The sequence below is a fragment of the Ochotona princeps genome, chromosome X (assembly GCF_030435755.1).
Source record: "Ochotona princeps isolate mOchPri1 chromosome X, mOchPri1.hap1, whole genome shotgun sequence".
In the NCBI taxonomy this organism is placed as follows: Eukaryota; Metazoa; Chordata; class Mammalia; order Lagomorpha; family Ochotonidae; genus Ochotona; species Ochotona princeps.
Window position 1 is genome coordinate 17,684,511 of NC_080865.1, and position 12,215 is coordinate 17,696,725.

Here is a 12,215-nt window from a genome sequence, read left to right on the forward strand (position 1 = left end):
TCAACTATGAGAACAACATTCACATACAGTTTGTCTCATTTTGTGGAATTCTGACTATTGCATAATTATACCAAGTATTTGTACAAACAAAATGAAGCAGAATTTCTTAAAAAAGAAATGCCCTATTGATTATTTCTAGTTAGCTAAAACATGGGACCAACTTCACAATAATCACACTAAGGAAACATGAATACCTCCATGTAGATTAATGCATTAGCAAAATATTTTTTCCAAATTGAAGAAATTGTTTTTTAATATTGCTTACATGGTCAAGAGGGATGCATGCCCATGTAGGCTTCCAATTAGGGTGGTTAGGGTCAGGCATGGAGGAAGGTGGGTGGGACAGATGTCCCACCTTTTTTGTTTCCCTCCTGTGTCCACATAGAAGAAGGGAGGGGAGTGTTCTTTGCTGTCAAATTACATCAGCACCTGTGGATAGCAGACAGTCCTTTGATGACACCCTAGAACCCTGATGTAGGGAGCATGTTCCTAGGATATTGAGTGGTTTTGATAGTTCTGAGAAATTGTTGACTTCATGGAACCAGGGTTGAGAAAATCTTCCTAAGGTCTACTGGTTAATAAAGTCCACTTTAGTGTATGTACAGACTCAGGAACATGCTGCTAGCTTGGCTAATAGGATTGTCCAACCTGTTCTGTTTTCTAGTCTCTGAGGAGGCAGTCGGTGTCCTTTGCTGGGCTAGATTAGCTTGCTGTCATGTCTCTCATGTGCATCTGGGCATGCTGTCCACTACACAGACATTAGCAACTGAGGAAGCCGAGTCCTGATACATGTATTCCAAGGTTGGACCACACATCCTGTGATTTTCCCTATGGCTGGGGTCTGAGTACAACTCTCTAGCTGAAGCATCCACCAAGAAAACTTTCCTGGGGTGAACTCAGACTTGACTCTTGTGTGTCCCAGCCAGTGCAGGATACAGTGCAGTCTACTACCTGCTCTAGTCAACACACATACCGGTGGATGCAGCTGCCTGATCAGTGCACCCCAGTCTCATATTCCACTCAAACCCATAGGTGCTGCAGTCCAGCCTAGCCAGCCCGCAACAGACCCGGTCCTCATGCATACAAATGGGTGCCACAGCCTAGTCGGGATGGCCCCCAATAACCGCCCCCCCGACCTACTTCCAACCCCAGTTCTTGCATGTGGTGTCATGTGCTGTGGCCCAGTCCACATCCCATCCAGCTCTCTTGCACATCCACAGGTTGTGAGGCTTACCTCAGTCTAAGCTGCCCCCAGATCCAGTCCTCACATTTGCCAACAGGTGCCACCATCCTGTCCGGCATTGCCCACACCCAGTCCCAGCACTCATGCTCATCAGTGGTAAGTACAGCTTGGTAGAGGAGCACCCACTGTTCCCTCTCCAGGCATGCTTCCAGCTTTGGATTCTGTGCCCACCAGGGACACCACGGTCCAGCCAGACATGACTTGCATCAAGTATCAACACTTGCCAGCTGGCAGTGTGCCTTAGTCCAGCCTGGCCCGCCCCCATTTCCAGCTCTCACACTCACCAGTGGGAGCAGCAACCAAGCAAGGGAGTCCTTGCAGTTCCCCTACCAGGCCTGTTCCCAGCCCCAGGTTCTGTGTTTGGCAGCAGGTGCAGTGGCCCAGCCTGAGACAGTCTACCACTTGTCTTGGCATTTGCCAACAGGTGCTAAAGCCTGGTTCACTTTGACCTAGCTTTAGTTCTAGCTGTTGCAGCAGCCTAGCCTAGCCTAGCCTGTCTATATCCCTCATGTGAACTGGCAGGTGTTGTGGTCCAACCTGGCCTAGTCTTCACACCATCCTGGCTCTCACTTGTGCCAGTGTGTACTATGGACTGACCCTGCCCAGCCCACATTCATACCTGGCTCACCTGTATGCCAATGGGTGCTGTGGCCCACCTGGTGAAATGGCTGGCCCCCAGTCCTAGCACTCACTGGTGGGTACTGTAGTCTAGCCTGACCGGCTCACATACATTCCAGTTCTCACTGATAAGTGCTACAGCCTAGCGCAGCCTGGCTCACCCCCAGACCTGGCTCTCAAGTGACCTGGTGGGTGCTACAGCCTAGTCGTGTCTGTTCTACAGCCATTTTGGCTCTTGTGAGCACCAGCAGGTGCTGCAGCCTAGCCAAATCTGGCCTGCCCCCAAACCCAGCCCACACACATGCCGATTGGTGTTGCAGCCTTGCCCATACTGGTTGGCCCACAACCCTAGCTCTCACACTCACCACTGGAAGATGCAGCCCGGCAGGGGAGTCCCCAGAGTTTCCCTACCTGGTCCATTCTCAGCACCAGAACTTGCACATGCTGGCAGGTGTTGCAGCCTAGCCCAGCTTAGCATGGCTCACAACCTGTCCTGGCTCTGGTGTATGCCAGCAGGTAGTAAGGCCTGATTCCAGGCCGGCCTGTCCCAGACCTGGTCTACACAAATGCTGATGAGTGCTGCAGCCCTGCCTAGCCTGGCTGATCCCCAGGCCTGGCTTTTGTGCTCCACAGCTGGAGTTGCTACCCAGTAGGGGAGTTACCTAAGTTCTACCAGGCCTGCCCTCAGCCCTAGATCTCATGTGTGCAGGCAGACGCCGTGGACCTGCTTGACCAGGTCTGCCCTCATTCCTGGCCCTTGTATGTGCTGGGGATGTTGCAACCTGGACCTGTCAGGCGTCCTCCCAGGCCCAATTCCCATGAGTGTCATGTGGGTTCTTGCCACACAAGTTCTATGATTCAACCTGGCTCGGCCCATTATCACCCCCAGTTCTCTGCACAAACCAGTGAGTGTTGCAGTCCCATAGAGGTTAGCCCACAGATCCCCTACAGAATCTGCCCCCAAATCTAGTTCTCCAATATTCTGGCAGGTGCTGAGGTCCAGTTTCACATGGCCCATCCCCAGCTCCGACACTTGCAGGCAGGTACTGTGGCCTAGCCCAGTCAGGCATGTCTCCAGCCCCAGCTTTTGCTCGTGCCAGTGGATGGGAGGGAAGAATATTATTTAGCACAGCCAAGGTCTCCTCCCACATAGGCAGGTGCCTTAGCCTGACCAAGAAATGTCCTCAGGTTTTCCAGCTCTAAACTACTCCATTTCAGCTCTCTCACTTATCTGCAAGTGCAATGGCCCGACCTATGGAAGGCCCCAGAAGTGAAAGATGTCAAACATGCCCTCAGCTACTCCCTCTTTAATATATCCCCAGACCCCCTTTCCCATGTAACCTGCGATCTCCCCACCTAGGGGTCAGGGTGGTGTGTCCTGGTCCAGTATTCCTCACCCTCCAACCTCTCCACTTATCTAAAAAAAAAAAGGAATAAGCAACTATGCTGGCACATTGGTATAGTTAAACAGAAATTTGGCATTAACCAGGCCCAGAATGCCCGCCAGCTACTAGCTGCTTTTCTTCCAGCAGGATAACACTTGCTTAGGCAGTTGCCTACAGCTTGGGTGAAATACTGTTTTGTTAGAAATGTTTTATAAGCCAGAACTTGAAGTTTATAGCAAAAATATTAACTCCTTTTAATAACAAAATTGCTATCTTCAAATTTAGAATCCCCAAAAAACTTACCAAAATTGAATGTGAAATGTGAGTTTTGTCGCTTCATCACATTTCTCAATTTGATATACAAAAGTTTTCACCATTCTCTTAAAACTTCACAGAATACACTACTTCCAAATAATTTAAACAATTGCAAAATTTAGACAGAATTAAGTTTATGGCTGACCTACTGTACAAAATATATCTGTGTCAGTAAAGGCACACAATAGCACTAATATATACACACATCTATTCAAATACAATTAGCTAAAACACTATAAGGTGAAGGAGTACAGAGGGAGACAGGATAATAGGAACCAAAACACAATCAGCTTGGAGGAATATGTTCCAATGTTTTCAACACAGTTGATTACACCTTTTATAAAAACGTAGAACACAGATATCCAATTAAAGAGGGAAAAGGAAAAACAGACAGAACACACGTGCACATGTGTCTTCCATCTGCTGGGTCAGTCCACAAATGGCTGCAATGGCCAGAACTGGATTGGTTCAAAGCTAGGAGCCAGAAGCTTCTTTTAGGTCTCCCATGTGGGTGCAGGGGACCAAGGACTCGGGCAGTCCTCTGCTGCCTTTCCAGGCCATTAGCATGGAGCTGGATTGGAAGTGAAGCAGCTGAGATACAAACAGTTGCCCATGTGGGATGCCAGTGCCACAAGTGGAGGCTTAGCCTGTTAGGCCACAGCACCTGTCAAGGCATCTGAAACTTCCAATGAATTAATGATTCACATTTAAGGAAAGGGAAATGTTAATCACCTAATTTGATCATGAAACATAAATATGTGCCAAAACATCGCATTTTACCTTGTACCTATGCATAATTACTATGTTCATTTAAAAAAGAATCACCAGGAAAAGCTTCTATCACTTATTGGCAGGGGTACTTCCAGCGAAATAAACCTTCCATGGAGAAATTATCTGAATTTCTCCATGCTGCAATTCCCCACATTGATATTATTTGTCAGGAACAGAAGCAATGTTTTTCAGATTTGGTTACACCAGTGAGAATTGAAAATACAATCCGACTTCAACTCTATAGCTTTTAGGAGTAGAGGGAATAGCAGAAGAAAGCCAGACACACAATTGTATGAGTGTAGTCTCCTAATGTTTTCAAATAGTACCAACCAGGGAATTGAGTCAAGTGTGAGGTATAGAATGCAAACCTTGTAATATCTCATTTCCACATTAAAGTTCAGAAATTTTATAGACAATTAACTTTTCATCTTGAAAACTTGAATCCTAATCTTTGAAACTGGAGTAAGAATATATGTATCAGGACATGGAGTAAGGGAAATATAAATATATACTCTTGGTGGAGGTGGAAGAGAGGCCTGTGGGGGTGGCAGGAGTGGCCAGGTTGGGAGTGGGGGCTGGATTTGAGCCAAGCTGGACAGCCACCCAAGACTGGTGTGGCAACAACAATCATGTCGGTGTTTGGGGAGCTGTGAGAGACTGGGTGGGGAAAGGCCAGCAAGGCCAACCCAACCCTCCAGCAGGCCATCCAGAATTTGTGGGACAGAGAAGAGATGCTAAGCAAGAAGTAAGGCACAAAATCAAGTGTGTAGCCCACCAGGCACTGTAGTGCAGGAAGAGGTATGGACAGCAGCTGGCACAGCTCAAGGGAACACTTTCCACAATCGAGTTCCAGCGGGAGGCCCTGGAGAATGCCAACAGCAATACCGTGGTGCTCAAGAACATGAGCCAAGGCCATGAAAGCTGGCCACAACAAAATGGAAGTGGATACAGTCAATGAGTTATGTAAGACATTGCTGATCAGCAAAAATTTGCAGAGGACATTTCCAGCTATTTTCAAAGCTGTAGACTTTGGGGAAGAGATTGATGAGGATGAAATTAGGACTGAATTGGAAAAACTAGAGCAGGAGGAACTAGACAAGAATTTGCTGGATACCAGTGGACCTGAAAAGGTCTCTATAAAATGTTTCCTTCTATAGCCCTACCATCAAAACACACCAAGAAGAAGGAAGAGGAAGGTGATAACATGAAGGAATTTGAAAACTGGGCCAGAACATAACTGGTCCACTGTAGCCACCACTCACTTTCCCATCACATGGCTTGTGCCCTGAGGGATGGACAAGGGAAGAGGCAGGCGGGTGGGAGGTGACTTGTTTATAATGTTGGATTTCTGTAAAATAAACTATATTTGAAAATCTGAAAAAATAACAAATATATACTCTTTATTTCCTCATAAACACCCTGCTCTCTGTCTTACCTGGTTTCCCTGCAGGTGAGCACAAGAACCAAGGCTGGGAGCAGCTCAGACCAGGCCAGGTTACAGGACCCATCATCATATGTGTTGGTCAGGTCTGGAGGAATAGCTTGGCTGGGTCAGTCCATAGCACCCACTGGTAGATGTCAGAAACAGGATGGCATGCAAGATGGGCCGGACTGCGCCACAACACCAGCCAGTTCACATTAGGGCTGGAACTGGGGGTTGTCCAGGCTGGGTTAGTATCTGGCACCCACCAGCATGAGGTGCAACTGGGGCAGGCCAGGCCAAGCCAGGCCACAGCACCCGCTGGTGGATGCCAAGGTGAGGCAAGCCATGCCAGACTGGGCCACAATATCCACCAGCACATGTAAGACCCAGAATGGAGGGGGTAAGCCTGGTAGTGGGACAATGAGGACTCCCTTGCTGGGCTACTGCTCCTCATGGTGAGAGTGAGAGCTGGGTTTGGGGGGCAGACCAGGCTGGGCAAGGCTACAAAACCTCTTGACCTGCATGTGAGCTGGGTTAGGGGGAGAGCCAGGCTGAGCTAAGCGACAATAGCTACCTTTGCATGCTTGAACCAGAGTAAGTGCATGCTGGTTTGGTTTTGCCACAGCATAACCTGGCAAGTTCTGTGACTGGGGGCAATCCTGTCAGAATAGACCGCAGAACCACCAGCAAAGTACAATATCCAGGGCTGGCAGTAGGCCCCTTAGGGAAACTGTGTGCACCTCTCCACTGCCTTCAGCTCCCATTTGTGAGTAAGAGAAACAGAGCTGGGGGCAGACCTTGCTAGACAGGCAATGTCAATGTCAGCATGATTGTGGGCTAGTGTGGTCAGTTGGGTTGAGTCAGGCTCCAATGCCCATTGATGTGTATGAGAACTGAATGGGATATGGGACAGACTGGACCAGTCTGCTGCACATACCAGCATGCACAAGAACTAGTAGGAGTTTTGGGATTTGCTCCAACTAGGCTGCAGCTCACGCTGGTGTACATGAGGGCAAGTGTGTGGTAGGCAGTGTTTGGCTGGGTTGCAGTATCCATTGGGGTGTGTATGAGATGGGGCTTGGACAACCACCAGTGTTTTTAGGTTGATGTTGGTGATGAACTAAGTTGGACCCTGTACTGGCTAACACAAACAGCGGACACTTCTGGGGTCAGCTCAGAGGAGGTTTCTTTGGGGACCCCTTCAAATGGATAAATGGACTCAGAACTCCAGCCACAGTGAAAATTACAAGACCTGTGGTCTGACTGTGGAGTACATGTGTCAGAACTGAGTCTCCATGGTTGCTGAAGCCTGCATGGTGGACAGCATGCCAAGATACCCATGGGGGGGGCATGTCAATCAGTTCATTGAGGCTTGCAGAGGACATCTAGGCAGAACAAATTAGCTCCCCCACAAGTAACTGGGCGAATTGAGTCTCTAAGGTGGCCTATGTCAGCCAATGGACTATGAAAGGATTTCCTCATCCTTGGAGCAAGAAAATCAACAGCATCTCAGAACTATCAAAACCACTTATCCTTGGAAAATGCTCCATATTGGGGACCCTGGGATGACATCAGGTGTCCATCCCCATTTCTGGGTACCAAAGCAGCTGGGTTGCTGAGAGCAGCCCTCTCTGCTTCTCTTTCCACTTTCCCCAGATATCAGAAGAAAAAAGGAGATTGGAGGCAGTTGTCTCATCTACTTTCCCCATTTCCTCCAACCTCTTCACCCTAAGTGGTGGTCCCCATGGGCATGAATCCTGTTCAACCATGTAAACATCATCAGAAATAAAATTAATTTATTATTAAAAAGGAAAAAAGATGTATAACATTATTTATTTGTACTATGAGCAGTCTGAAGACACATTGAAAACCAAAGATAATGAAATGGCCATTATTCTTGTTTAATATACATCTTTACAGATTTATTTATTCTTGTTGGAAAGGCAGATTTACAGGAGGAAGAGGAGAGAGGTCTTCCATCTGCTGCTGCTTCCCTCCCCAAATGACTGCAATGACCAGAGCTTAGCTGATCAGAAGCCAGGTTCCAGCTTCTTCTGGGACTCCCACATTGATACAGGGGCCCAAGGACCTGAGCCATCCCCTGCTGCTTCCCCAGGTCACCAGCAAGGAGAGGGACAGGAAATGGAGCACCTGAGACATGAACCAGTGCCTATATATGGCGACAGCACTACACAATAGAGGATTAGCCTATTAAGCCATTGTGCCAACCCAGGTAACTGCTTTTTCATTGCCGAACAGATAGTACTTGCATTTTTAAATTAAGCCATACCCTGTTAAAAAAGGAAATTATGATATTCAATTCTATTTAATTTTTGAAAAAAATGCTTGCAGCAGCACTGTTCATGAAAACAAACACTGCATCTTTATTAAACATTGTCAACCAGGTTTATATTAATTTTTTTAGAATACAGATTTGCTAGAGCTAGGAAATTAGGCATTAGTAGGCTGCAGCCAACTTTGCCTGTGCTAAATTTTCTGCGGTGACTTTTATGTCCACATAAGCCTCCACGTTAAGCAGTCACACTGTTAACAACAGTGGTAAACGTTATGGCTCCTCTAACAATCAGTTGGATTATAGGGTAATATATCCTTTGGAGAATATGGCTGTAGGAACACTCAGTTTACCAAAGACGATATTATTTTTCACTTTGAGTGTCTACATTAAAAAATACTAGAAGCATGGCCTTTGGAGCTGGATAGAAATGCAATGACTTCATATCTTAGCACTACTATGCTCTTATCAAGGTAAATGAATTGCTTCATAGAATCTTATTTCCTCATCTCATACTTGGAATTACAATCATTTTCCACTTGGAGTTTTAAAAGCTAATTTAAATACGGATGATTGCATAAGTCTTGGTTGTCTACTAAGTACTTCTCTTTCTGTCACTTGTCATCAGAGATATAGTGCTGCTAAACATTAACTCTCTGTTTTAAATTCTCTAAATGTAAATAACAAAGCTTAAGGAAACATCAGTAAACACTTAGTTTCACAAACTCTAATATTTAGACACAAGGTATATGACCCTGGAGCCAAAAGAGTTAAGCAGAATGTACTACCAATAAAGCTTATTACATCCCTCTACTCAGTTGTATCTTGGACAAAATAAGTCTTAGAGACAATAACAAGAACTCGAAATCGTCCCCCCAATGACCATGAGGAAGTATAATATTTGTTTTTTAACATGAATTTTGAACTTAACTGGAACTGAATGAAGTATGCCTTACTAGAAATCAGAAGGTAATATCAGAAAATGTCCCTTGCTAACATTTAATAACATTTTCAGGCCATGGCATGAGAAGTAAAAAAAAAAATAGATCACATTCTTCTGCTATTGTAATCCCAAAAGTGATCACTATCACTCTCATTTTCTAATTTTTCCTAATAGTATTGAGGAAGGAGGAAAACAAGAACATACTTTGATACATATATATCAAATTGAGAAAACAGCACCAGCTTTGTTTAAGGGAATAGGTGGTACCTTGAGTGTGCAGAGGTTGATACCATATTCAAGAGGGTTTAGCACCAAAGAAAATGAAATAAACTACAAGTTCTACCGGATACCTCACCAGTGCTGTCTCGCTCCAGAAACACTGTAGTCATGGGGCTTGCCTTTTTTCTGGTGCTCCACGTTGGGATTACAATGATCAAGCCAAATCCTTAGCCCAGAAGAAGGCTAAAAATCAGCTTTTGTGAGATCTCTCCCCTGTGAGGTCAGCGTGAGCCAGCAGACCCTTTCTTGTACCTATCCTTCCACCTCTCCCCGGGGCCTGGATGTGGGAGGCAAAGGCAGTGAGCATTGCCAAGGCGCTGAGGTGGGCACTGTGCAGGATCAGGCGATGCTCATCTTGCAACAGGACTTTCACGTAGGGCTCTAAGTCATCATGCCTCCCGTCCGCAGCCACCGAACATTTGAGATAGGAGGAGGTGACCTTCTTGTTGATCACCACCTGGAGGAAGGTCCTTGTCAATCCACATTCTTCTCAAAGGGGCAGAATTGAACCTGAATCTGCTTCACACTGTGGTGGCCAAGATGAGCCAAGGCCACCACCATGGTGAGCTCCCTGAATTTCATAATTTATGGACTATTTATCAACTCCCGAGTGTCATCAAAATACAGGGAGCTGTATAGACTAAGATGGTCCAAGTGTTTGGGCCCCTGCCTTCCACATGGGAAACCTGTTGAAGCTCTTGGCTTCAAAACAAAACAAACAAAAAAATCTGATTAAAGTCACCGTGTTATGGGTAACTATGATCTGTATCTATACAGAAACACACATCTATTATATACCATGAGGGAGGCACAAACCAACCTGATTTCTTTAAACCTAAAACTGATTTTCAGTCAGAGAAAACAAAGGGTTAGATCATTTAATACAACAAAAATAGTTAAATTTTTATGAGCTTTTAGGAGTGGGTTGCCATGCATATATGCAAACTGAAGAGATCCTTAATATGACACACCAGCTACATCAAGGCAACAGTAAAAGGTTTAATTTCTCAACAAAATTCTGGGAGAAAGAGACCCAAATATCATGTAAGCGGCAAGTTTGATATGTGAGGGTCAGAGTGAACATTATTGCAGGCATGGTAGCGGTGGTGGTGTGACAGGTAAGGATGGGAAGGTACCAGAGTAACTTCCTAAACCCCAGAGGAAAACAAATTAGTGCTTACTTGCTTTGAATTAATAATTTAGGTATGAGTCCTTGTTGACTCTAGCTAGTATATCCTTTAAATATTCATTTTAAAATAATTATTCTAAGACTTTAATCTCTAAATATTGTTAGGTGATTGACAGAAACTTATGACTGGCAGTTAAAATTTAAAAAAACAAAAATTTTAAAGATTAAAAAACAAAGAAATGCCTGTTTGTCAATTTTCTGCAAATATAGTTTTGTTAAATTTTGCTGTATATCTTAAACAATGGTCAAGAAGGCTATAGTACTACATTTACCATGTGTAAGTGAAATAATCATCTTCCCATTTGATTATTGTTTATAGTGCTTGGGTTTAGTCCCACTAAACTAGGGTCTTTTTACTTTTTGCATTTGATCTTAGCCAAAAGGCTGAGAAGCGATCTTTTCACTTTTTGAACTCTTCATGTAGTGCAGCATTATGCTTTTGACTAAAAGATAGGTTAAAAATATATTATCTGACATTCTGAGATTTGATTATTGTTTATAGTTCTTGTGCATACTCTGGGGAAACACTATTTTGTTATTATTATTATCATTTTGATACAGTTCCATAGGCTTCTGGCATTTCCCTTATCCCCTCCCCAATTCCCTCTCCCCCACCTAGTTCCTCTATATTATTACTAACATACAGTTCTTCATACACAATCATATGTCCATCATTGTGGGCATGGACAATGGCAGAGAGTCCAGAATCCTATTGTCAAGATAGAGTGAACAGTTTCATTGTAAGTCCATCTTTGTCTGGAAGTAGAAATGCATACTACATTGTATCCTCACATCTGGAGGTTAGTCTCCATTTCACAGCTACTGTACATCCCCTCAAATGAAAAGTCATAATACAAAATCAACAATAGAAAGAAAAATAGAAATTTACAATGCGGTGAAGTTAAATGACGTGTTACTAGATATGATAGTCTCCATTACACAGCTACTATACATCCCCTCAAATGAAAAGCCACAAAACAAAATCAACATCCGGGAGGAAAAAGAAATCAACACCATGAAGTTAAATAACATGCTATTAAATGACTAACGTGTAGCTGAAGAAATGAAAATCAAGAACCTTCTTGCAGAAAATGATGCTACTGTATGATCTATGAGTCACTGGATGATTTAATCAGAAGAAAGTGTTTTGAAGAGATGAAACTAAGAGAAACAACAAAACCCATGCGATACAGTTTCCGCTGATTTTTGTTGGTGAAATGTGTCTCTTCTAGACAAAAAAATAGATGTGCTTTAAACACTGCTTTAATTTGGGCTACTATAACAAAATACCACATGGGGTGGCGTAAGCAACAGAATTATATTTCTCATAGCTCTTGGTTATAAGAAGTCCAAGATATAGATACTGTCAAAATAAGATTCATTCTGAGACCCTTTGGTTTTTAAGTAGCTACCTTTTCTCTGACACTGTTTTTAAATGCTTTACTTTGGGTCTGGTGCTGTGGCGTAGTAAGCTAAGCCTCTGGCAGTGGTCCTGGCTGCTGCACTTGAGCTTCAGCTCCTGGCTAATGCACTTTGGAAAGCACCCATGTGGGAGACCTGGGAAGAAACTCCTGGCTCCAGAATGGCTCAGCTCCGGCATTACAAACATTTAGGAAATGAACCAGTGGATGGATGATTTCTCTCTGTCTCTCCTCTCTCTGTAAATCTGCCTTTCAAATAAAAATAAATAAATTAAAAAAAATCCTGAATAAAAGATGGACTCCTAATGAAACTGTTAAATATATCTTGAAAATAG

The 12,215-nt window shown here is 44.3% G+C and overlaps 2 pseudogenes; one reads left to right on the forward strand and one right to left on the reverse strand.

The window, feature by feature from the left end:
• The first annotated feature begins 4,961 nt into the window (after positions 1–4,961).
• Positions 4,962–5,569, forward strand: LOC101533182 (charged multivesicular body protein 4b-like; annotated as a pseudogene).
• A 3,891-nt stretch (positions 5,570–9,460) lies between these two features.
• On the reverse strand, positions 9,461–9,831 carry LOC101532946 (large ribosomal subunit protein mL53-like; annotated as a pseudogene).
• Between the last annotated feature and the right edge of the window lie 2,384 nt (positions 9,832–12,215).